Source organism: Monodon monoceros, unplaced genomic scaffold (genome assembly GCF_005190385.1).
Source record: "Monodon monoceros isolate NGI ecotype Baffin Bay Population unplaced genomic scaffold, NGI_Narwhal_1 Super_Scaffold_20, whole genome shotgun sequence".
Lineage (NCBI taxonomy): Eukaryota > Metazoa > Chordata > Mammalia > Artiodactyla > Monodontidae > Monodon > Monodon monoceros.
In genome coordinates, this window is record NW_021703777.1 from 30,134,341 (window position 1) to 30,145,123 (window position 10,783).

General features: G+C 43.4%; 1 protein-coding gene across 6 annotated transcripts in view; it reads right to left on the reverse strand.

Moving 5' to 3' along the window:
- The window catches only part of SH3D19 (SH3 domain containing 19), a 177,629-nt gene that overhangs the window by 135,694 nt on the left and 31,152 nt on the right, over positions 1-10,783 (reverse strand). The window lies entirely within an intron of this gene.

Here is a 10,783-nt window from a genome sequence, read left to right on the forward strand (position 1 = left end):
TCGGCAATAAGAAGCCATCCTGGGTGTCCCCACGGTCCACCTTTCCTCTTCCTAGGCACAGATGACCAAAGAATCTCGTGAAGTCAAGTAAGGTGCCCCAGCCAGGGCCAGCATGGGGGGGGCCGGGGGGATGGGGCAAAGGAGGAGGGAGGAGGGGACACCAGTGTGGGGAGGGGGCAGGACTCCCAGGACTTTCTCCTCTTTGTCCGCAGTCTGTGGGCGGCCCACGGCCTTATCTGGCACAGCCTCAGGCACGGAGGCCAACGTAGGGCAGTGGCCCTAGCAGGTCAGCAACCGCCAGGGCTTGTTTCACATCTGTGTGGCCACCCTCATCTGAAAGCAGTGGGTACTGACGGTGGCAAGCTGCTTCCGGTGAGTGCGGAGCCTTGCTTCGGGCAGACCCATCAGGGACGAGGGTGACTGGAGCTCCTGGGCTGAGGACAGACAGTTGTTTACCTTGCACTGCCCGATACAGTATCTGTGCCTAAGAGGTGGGTCCAAATGTTTTCTGCCCTAGCTCTCAGTTCAATATGACTACTCTTAGACTTCGGGTATCTTTACGTTTGACAATCATCTTGAATGAAATGAGTGCCTAGAAAATGTCACACACACACCCCACCCCCCATCTAATTCTTTACCCAAGGAGACATTCCCCAGGGGGAGCCACTCCCTCTACTGCATGCCCACATCCTCATACCACTCTGGATGCACAGTTCTGAGCCCTCTTCACTCTCCCTAGGTGGCCTCATCTACTCCCATGGTTTAAAATGTCATAGATTTGTTAGCATCACCAGCTCCGAACTCTAATTCTGATGCATTTCCATTCAGATATCTCACTGGTATCTCAAAGGTGATGTAATCAAAAGAGAACTACAATTCTACCACCAGCAATATCCCCAAACCTTTTCTCTCCCTTTCTTCCCATCTCATTCAACAACACAGCCAGTTGCTCAAGCCAGAAATATGAAGCCTCACTCTCCCTCACCCTTCATATTCACTGCACACACCAATTCTTCAGTTTTACTTCCACAGAATACTTTGACTCCAGCACAAATGTTCTGGACCACTGCAATAGCAAAATAAGTTTTGCTACCTTCATACACACAACAAAGTGATTTTTTTTTTAAGTCAGAGGCAGGATCGTGTCATTCCCCCCTTCCAATCCTCCAGTCGCTGCTCAAGCACCTAGAATAAAACCTATTAAGCTATGAACTGCCAGGTACCTGCTCATTTCCCTAACATCATCCCTTTCTACTCCAGGTATACTTCAATTCCTAGAAACTGCCAAGCTCTTTCTTATGCTCAGTGCCTTTGCATATGCTATTCCCTCTGGAATGCTCTTCCTTATAGCTCTTCTCATGGCTGACTCCCACCCTGTGGGACTCAGTTGAAAAGTTACCTCTTCAACGAGACCTTCCCTGATCACCAATTCATAGGCTCTTCCCCCATCTTTTACTCTCTACCTCAAAATCCTGTTTTCTTCATAAAATTTATCACAATTTAAAATTTTATACCTGTTTACTTGTGTGTTCTCTCTCTCCCTCCCTCCCTCTCCTCCACCCTCTCTCTTTCTCTCTCTCTCTCTCTCTCTCACACACACACACACACACACACACACACACAATCCTTGAGACCAAAAGCCCTGTGAGGGCCAGATCATGTCTAAGTTTCATTTATATTTTCAGGAGATGCTCAGCACTTATTGAAGGAATATATGCTTAGGAAGAGCTAGATGAAAAATAGAACCTCCAGAACTCTGGGCTCTACTGTGACACTCCATGACAGAGTCACAAGAAACCCATGGTACTTGCTCTGCTCCTCTTCTTCTCAGGTCTAAGGACACCAGAAAATACAAGGTATTGGTGGGGTCACTTCAGGTCTCCGGTCACCAAGACTCCAAAACGACAATCATCCCCATGTCCAGGATTATTCCCTACCCCAACTTCCAGAGAAATGCATCCAGCGCCATTGCTGTGGCAGAACTGGCCCACCTGCTTTCCTTTGGCCCTGCTGTCCTGCCCATCTGCCTCCCATCATCGGCAGTCCAGCTGAAGAACTCAACCTCCTGCTGGGTGACTGGATGGGGCAATTCTGGGATATCCCAATGTGAGGATAAGTAGACTTTCTGAGCTCTGTTTCCTCCACTGACAGTCCCTCCCCCTACTCTCTATCCCACTCCTGGCACCAGATGTGGTGTGCTCTCGCTCTCCGGAAATTAATCCGAGGTACTGCAGGCTTCAGTTCTCCTCGACCCCCAGCTTCCCTCTGCCTCCTTCATACTTCTGCTGCTGTAATTGCTTTGCTTATCTACATCTGTTTCTGCTCTTGTTTCACAATACTACTAAGACCTTAAAAGTGAAAAGGACAGGGCAATGAATTTAAGGAGAGTTGTCAGTTCTCCTTCGGCACCTGGGTAGAGTGTGTGCAGGTAGGTGGGTAGGGGGAAGCAGACACAAAGATGGATCCAGGAAAGTTAAGAGTGCTCAGCAGGTCCCAAGTCAGACTAGGAGAGTAGGGCTTCATGTATCAATAGTCCTTTTTTTTTTTTTAATTTATTTATTTTTATTTTTGGCTGCATTGGGTCTTCATTGCTGCATGCAGGCTTTCTCTAGTTGCAGCGAGCGGGGGATACTCTTCGTTGTGGTGCACAGGCTTCTCATTGCGGTGGCTTCTCTTGTTGTAGAGCACGGGCTTTAGCCACGTGGGCTTCAGTAGTTGTGGCGCACGGGCTTAGTTGCTCCGCGGCATGTGGAATCTTCCCAGACCAGGGCTCGAACCCGTGTCTCCTGCATTGGCAGGCAGATTCTTCACGACTGTGCCACCAGGGAAGCCCACAATAGTCTTGATTCTTCTTAATCAGCTAGATCCACCTTCTTATGTTCTATGGAATATAAAAATATATTCCAAAGCCAAACAACTTAATACTACATCTTTCATGATTTTAGGTTTTTCTGAATCAAAAGATTCTTCTGTTTTTTGTGGTACAGCAGGAGCAACTGCCATCAGTCTTGTTCAGACCCAGGGAACTCAGCCTTTAGACCATTTGCCAAACCAGAAATCAGAGTGCTGCCTGTTATGGGGGCAGAAACTTGAAATCAGAGCTATCCCTGAAAATCAAAGGCATGAAAGCTATTTCCATAGCTGAAAGTTGCTTCCTAATTTTTTAAGACAACTTTGACTCTTTTTGACCTTACAGCTATGAAACCATCTTATACACTGAAGGAGCTAAAAGTGCCCCTCAGTGATCTCCAGACATGCAACAACCGCTGCAGAAAGAAAGCTTGTTGCATGGAGTTGAGCCCATCAGTGAAGCCGTGATCTGCTCCAGGCTCCCAGTGGAGCAGACAGATCAGTGCATAGTAAGAATCCATTCTATAGGCACCTTTCAGAGCCCTTCCATTCCCCAGTGTGCTTCCTCCGTGTCTCGTAGCTTCGGGGTCCTTGCGTGAACCCAGGAGTGTCTGGACAGGCCCTAACTCCACTGCTCTTGGCTAAATTACTGGAGTCTCTCCCTTTGCCCCGTGCATGGCCCAGCCATCTTTCCTCTCTCCCCCAGGGCAGTAGAGGAGATCCCCTGATGTGTAAAGTGGAGGATTTCTGGGTCCTGGCAGGAGTGGTGAGCTGGGAATCAAACTGCGTCGGAACCAATGAGCCTGGAATATTTACACACATCAGTTTCTGCAAGTCTTGGATTGAGAAGTCAGCCATCTCGCACGCTGACCTCAGGCCGGACTTCTCCGGGCTCTTCCCTGTTGTGCTTCTGCCTCTCATTTTCCCAGGGCTACCCTAACTGGATGAGGTCAGTATGGCCAAGGTGAAGTGGCAATTAAGAATGACAGAGAAAGTGGAAATTCTAGAAGTTGAGGATTTTGAGGAGAGGTTCCGAAGCTTCAGCAAGACAGATGCAGTTCTGCTACCTCTGGGTGCAGCCCCCAGGAGCCCAGTCGGCTTGCTGCCTTGTCTCCTGTAGGTCAACCTGGGAAGCAAGGTCCCCGGCATGAATAAAGTTTGGTTGGTTCTAACTATTACTTCTCATATTCACTTTTTTTTTTTTTTATTAAACTGGAGTCAGGGTCTGGGGAAATACAGAAGCAAAGAACTTTAGGGCTGAAAGGGATCTGGAAATCACCTGACCCAACCAATTCATCACATTCTAAGGAAGAAGTAGCTAGGGTACGGAGAGGTTAACTAGTTTGCCCTTGGCTGAAGTCAAGATGAAAACCACCCAGTCCGGGACTAGACTGGGTTCTGAAGAAAAAGCAGGGACTCAGAAGATTACAAGGTTTCAGTTGAAGCACGCCAGGCAAAAGGAGCCTAGGGCAGTGTATTGGCTATCTATTGCTGTATAACAAATTACCCCAAAACATAACGGCTGAAGATAGCAAATGTTTACTATCTCTTGGTGTCTGTGGGTCAGTAATCAGGGAGGGCCTAGCCAGGTAGTTCCGGCTCAGGGTCTTTCAAGAGGCTGCTGCTGTAAACTGTAGTCACCTCCAAGCTCAAATGGAAAGGACTTGCTTCAAGCTCACTCACACGGGCCTCTCTGCAGGGCTGTCTCAGGGCAGCTGGCTTCACCCAGGGTGAGTGATACAAGATAAGGCAAGAGAGAATACCCCAAATGGAAGCTATAGTCTCTCTATAACTCAAAACGGACATCTCATTACTTCTATTGTATTCTATTCTTCAGAAGTGAGCTGATAAGAATCACTGAGGACATCTCAAAGGCTGCATTCTGTAAATGCAATAAGGGAAGGGTCTGGATTAAGGAGCTGGGAGGCGAAAACTGACTGTGTTTAGTGGTCACAGATTAAGGAGAGGCATGGGGGCGGGTTTAAATTGAGGTTTTCAGGGAGAATGCCTTCGGAGTCTCCTGTTCACCCCACCCACTAAGAGCACTTCATGGTTGTGCTCAGAGGTGCACTGGGGTTAGGGAAGGTGTTTATTAGAGAGATATCCAACTTGCAATATCCTGTGACCAGAGAGGGGTCCAAGAACATGTCTCATATAAGAAACGTATGGCTGCTTTATCCCCATCCTTTTCCTGGGCCTGTGGTATACGTATACAAAGAGTAGTTAGGAACATGGGATCTGACCCTGGCCAGCAGTGAGTTAATTTATGGATTTCATAAGATACTGATTAAAATAATACAGGATGCTCTGTATTACTCAACAAATAATAGTGAAAAATGATTAGAAGGAGTTTGGGCAAGATGGTGGAATGGACAGCAGCAAAATGATCATCCCTTGCTCAAATTTCATTAAATACCAATAAAATCACTGTTTGAGAATGAAAATTTTCATTAATAACTGCAAAGATAAGATAATTACATAAAAATAAGGAAATTAAATCTGGGCCATTAAAAAGTTTTCCGCACATATAAAGAAAATAGTAAGAACTTTGAAAAAAATTAATTTTCCAAATGCAAAAATTATACAAAGTATAAGCAGGATTCAAAGATTGATTACAATTTATTCTCAAAGGAACACTGTTCATGTTAACAAGATCTTCTCAGATTTTTTTTTTAGATGGCAACACTACAGAATTGGAAGCAAGGCATAATTGACACTGTGCAAATGCTTCGGCAAAAGAAGAGATAAACCTATTAAACATGTGAGATGCTAAATAAGTAAAAAACGATAAAAGAATGTGAGCGAAGAGGATGGATCTAGATACTAAAGCCAAGAAATCCAACAAAGAGATAACAGCAGGTTTTAGAATCATAAAATAAAATAGTTGCAAGGTACCTTACAAGTTATTTGATACAACTCTCAGCTCAAGGCATGTTTGCTTGTTTCACAGACACGATGATCTTACGCTTAATATCATAGAACTGGAAAACTATCTAACTAACTAACTTTTGGTAATGGAGGAAAGGGAACTATTTTTACTACATGGCACTGTCCCACAACTTGCCCACCAGAATCCTCTAAGACTGAAACTTAACAAGTAAAATATATGCAAAATGGGTGAGAGGGAAGGAGATGGTCTTCTGTAGAAAGGATGCCCAAAATTTCAGTAAATACGGGTCTTACGTGTTTTAGGAGTAAGCTAAACTTGGAGATTTGGGTATAATCTCAAAGCAGCACACCAGGAACAAGATCATACCTGAGAATGCTTAAGTGTAATCAACAGTATTGGGCACTAAACTGAAGAAAAACGTCATTAGGAAAGGGAATGGTCAGCATGGAATCTAAGAAAGCACAAGCCAGACAGCTCTGTGTTCATCAGACCCTAGGCTGTAAAGGAAGAGAGACTCTTGAGTCTGATGAATATAAACTTTGTATTTATTTAGAAAAACATGCTTTGTTATGGAGAAGCACTCTTTCACTCAGTTTTTGTGAAGAAGGGATATTTCCTCCTAGTGAGTGATTTGCCACTTCCACTTGTTCTGATCCGAAGACTCTTCATCAAACCACCACCCACCTACTAATTTGGTTTCCCTACTCAATATCGAGAAGGTGGGCCCTGGTTGGGAAAAATGCAAATTCCAAATGATAAAAATGAATAGTCCTCTTTGCAAATCAACATTCTGGTTCATATACAAGTCTCTTAAATTTTAGTGAGTCAGTCTCTTGAATTTGATCTCTTCTAGTGCTCTGACAAGAACTTCAGAAGCTAAAAAGCTAAGGGTGCAGAGCCTAGATTGAGATGACTTCAGCCTAGTCATGCTGCCTGCCAAAGTGGATTCTCTGAGGGTCATGCCATCTTTATCTTACCTCTAACTATGGCAGGAACTTGTATTTACTTATGCCTTCTATCAGTTACTATGCGGGCCACTTAAAAATCATCTTATTTTGTCCTAACAACTCAAGAAGGTATTATTTATTCCACTTTTACAAATGAAAACACACACAGAAAAACAACTGAGGATCAGAGAGGTTAAGTGACTTGCCTAAGATCACACAGCTAATATCTGATTAAACAGATTTACCCTGGACTGTCTGACTCAAAAGATTTGGCTCTTTCCACTATACCAAATTACCACCATTTACCGTTAGAAAGCTCTAATAAAAGATCTTCCTTATACAATGCCAAAATAACATCTGCCCTTTGGTTCTAGTTATTTGTACCTCTTATTATACTCCAGTCTCCATCTGTAATTATTTGAGTGCACACAGCTTTACTTCTTCTGAATAGATAAGAACAACCTTGAGAAGAGAAACTGCTGTCCTAGTCATCTTCTTGCTCTTCTAACAGCATCTATTAGAGTGTCGCAAACAAAGTATCAAATCTTATTTTCTAAATAACAAAATGAGAGCAATAGACTGTAGAAGGCTAGCTGTCAAAACGGAAAGGAAAAATTCATTTAGTATAAGTGAATAAACATACAAACATTTTATTTTAGTGATCAAAAGAACAGGACCAACTCTTGCCAAGGGGAACTAGTTAAAGGGCAGTAGGGCCCAAGGCAAGCAGGATGGAGTTCCGAGCAGGATCAGTCCCTGTGGAGAAGGGGAGTGCAGGGGAGGGAAACCGTAGACTGGACAACGAGATGGAGAGCAACAGAGGAAGAAGGCTGTCTCTCAAAGGCTGTCCAGGCCTTGGCCCTGACATAACGGAGGCCAGGTATATGGACTAGTTCTAGGACATACTGGTTAGTGGAACTACAGCTGGACTGAAAGTTTCCTGTCCAAGTTCAAGAATAAAGACCAAACTGGATCTTTTAATAGAGGGCATAGGTGTCTGTTGCTGCTACACATGTGCTAGAGAAATCAATTATGCTTTTTTTTAAATGTTTTTTTATTGTGGTAAAAGTCACATAATAGAAAATATACTATTTTAACCATATTTAACTGTACAGTTCAGTGGCACTGAGTACATTCACCTTGTTGTGCAACTCTCTCCATCATCCGTCTCCCGAATTTTTCACCTTCCTCAACTGAAACTCTGGCCCCATTAAACACTAACTCCCCATTCCCCCTCCCCACCCCTGGCATCTAACAGTGTTTTTTCTTTTTTTCTTTTTTGTGGTACGCGGGCCTCTCACTGTTGTGGCCTCTCCCGTTGCGGAGCACAGGCTCTGGACGTGCAGGCTCAGCGGCCATGGCTCACGGGCCCAGCTGCTCCGCAGCATGTGGGATCTTCCCGGACCGGAGCACGAACCCGTGTCCCCTGCATCGGCAGGCGGACTCTCAACCACTGCGCCACCAGGGAAGCCCTACCAGTGTACTTTCTGACTCCATGAATTTGACTAGACTATTCTAGGTACCTCGTGTAAGTGGAATCAAACAGTGAGAAATTAATTATTCTTTAGGAGAATTTTATAAAGAGATTTATTCATTTTATAAAGAGATTTATTCATTTTATTTATTTTCATTTTCAGATCAATATAATAGATTGATCTGATGGATTGAATTAGAAAAGAGACAATGGAATCCATTTGCCCTTCCTGGAACTACAGATAAAAAGCTACAAAATTGGGGGACTTCCCCGGTGGTCCAGTGGTTAAGATGACACTGCAGGGGGCGCAGGTTTGATCCCTGGCATGCAGGAACTAAGATCCTGCAGGTCGCAAGCTGTGGCCAAAAAAACAAAACAAAAAACAAAACAAAATCTACAAGACTTGCAATTCTACCGTTGTCCCTGTTTTATTCTCAGGGTGCTCAAGAGAAGACTGCACCCTGAAGTGGCATCCTTACTCTACAGCAGTGGTTCTCAACCAAGGGTGATTCTGCTCCCCACCCCAACCCCAGGGGACACTTGACAATGTCTGAAGACATTTTTGGTTGTCACCACTAGGGATGGGTGGTACTCCTGGCATCCAGCAGGTTAAGGCCAGAGATGTGCTTAACGTCCCCCAATGCACAGGACAGCCCCCCACAAGAAAGAATCATCTGGCCCCAAATGTCAACAGTGCCAAGGCTGAGAAATCCTGGTCTACAGGCACCATTCACATCAATCTAAGCCACCACCAAGATGACCTGTTTGCCCAGAATTAAGTTAGTACTTAAAACTAGGATATTAGTTCAACAAAAACAATAATAAAAACAGTGGCTACTATTTATTAGTTTGTGCTTAAATAGCCTAAACGCAAGCTAAGTACTTGCCCTCTAACTCATTTAGTTCCTACCAAAATCTTGTGAGGTATAATTATTCCCATTTTGCTGAGATGAAAAGGTTGTAACTAGGCAACAGCCACATGGCAAGCAATAAAGCTCTTACCAACACCACCACATGGCCACTTCCCAAACCAACAGTTATTGTGTACGGTAGAGGTATTTAAAGATAACGTTAATGATAACAGGGTAATGATCTGGGAACAGAGACTCTAGGACCTTGAGACAGGGCATGAAGAGAAGGCAGAAAGCGACAAGGGCTGTCTTCAGGAAAATCTCTAGAGTGGATATCAAGCACCTGCTCTCTCACTTCCAACTCCTCGGTACTTCCTTACCTTAGAAGAAGCAAGGGAGCATTAAAATGGAAGACCCGACACATTTCTTGATTGCTAAACCAACAATAATGAAATATTTGCAGAGGAGTAATGGAGGTAATAGATAAAGATAAGTAAATACAGGTAAATAGATAAGGAAGTCAAAATTCAATGTTACACCTGCAAAGGCACTTTTGAGATCATCAGCTGATTCCAGTGCCTTCATGGTACAACGAGAAAACACAGGCCTTAGTGGAAAGGTGACTTGCCTAAGGTCATGCAGTCTTCCCCATAAAAATGACAGCATAGCTCTGTGGGCTGAAAACCAAAGACGATTTCTCCAATATGATAGAAGAGTTTAGCTTAGATTTAGAAAGGACTCATAGGTTCCAACTGTCTCTTTAAAAATGGACATTTTCTTACATAGCTCAGTATCATTATTACACCCATCAAGATTAACAATACTTCCTTCATAACATCTAAGACCCAGTTAATTATCAAATTTCCTTGCTTGTATCAAAATGTCTCTTAGGGTTGATTTGCTAAATCAGGATCCAAACAGGGGCCACACACACTTATGACTCTTATGTTTCTTTTCACCTAGAGGAGTCTCCCTCCCTTTGTACCCTCATACCATTGACTTGTTATAGAAACCAGTGTTAGTTGTTTCATAAAATGTCCCACATTCTGGATGTGACTGTTAACTTCCTTGGCCTTGTAATTTAACTTACTCCTTCATCCCTTGTATTTGCTATAAGTGGAAGTAGCTTTAGAGATTCAGGTTTCACTTTTTTGACAAGAAAACTTCATTGGATATTCCTTCACATTACGTCACATCGGGAGGCTCATGTCTGCCTGATCCCACTTTTCATGATGTTAAGATTGAACAGATCATTCAAATAGTAACAGCCTGAGCTGTTTCATCTAAAACTTTCAACTACTGATAATCATCCCCTGAATCAATTATCTCATAAAGAGCTGTAAGTATTGCTTTCAAATTCTATCACTTTCCAACCAGTAAGAATTTGTTAGCTGAAATTCCTCCCTCATCAACTAAGCCCGTTTTGTTACCCTGAACTACAGTTTGGACAGGAAAAGCAAGATAGCTATTTAATTCTTTCCTTTTACTTCCAATTTTAATAGTAAGGAGCTCATGTCTTAGTTACAATAAAGTTTATTTCCAACTAAATTAGAACCAAAAATATATTTTCACAAAACATTTAAGCAAAAGGGAAAAAAGATCGTCTGAATGACCCAGTTAATATGTAAAGAGTTTTCAGTGACCACAGATTTGTCCAGGGATATTAAAAACGTCCAAAGGTCTAGGACAACCACAGGACCCTCAGAGGGAAAGGAGTGTCTGGTCAAATTTTGTTCGTTTGGTAAATGAACAGAAAGACCTGTTCAGACCT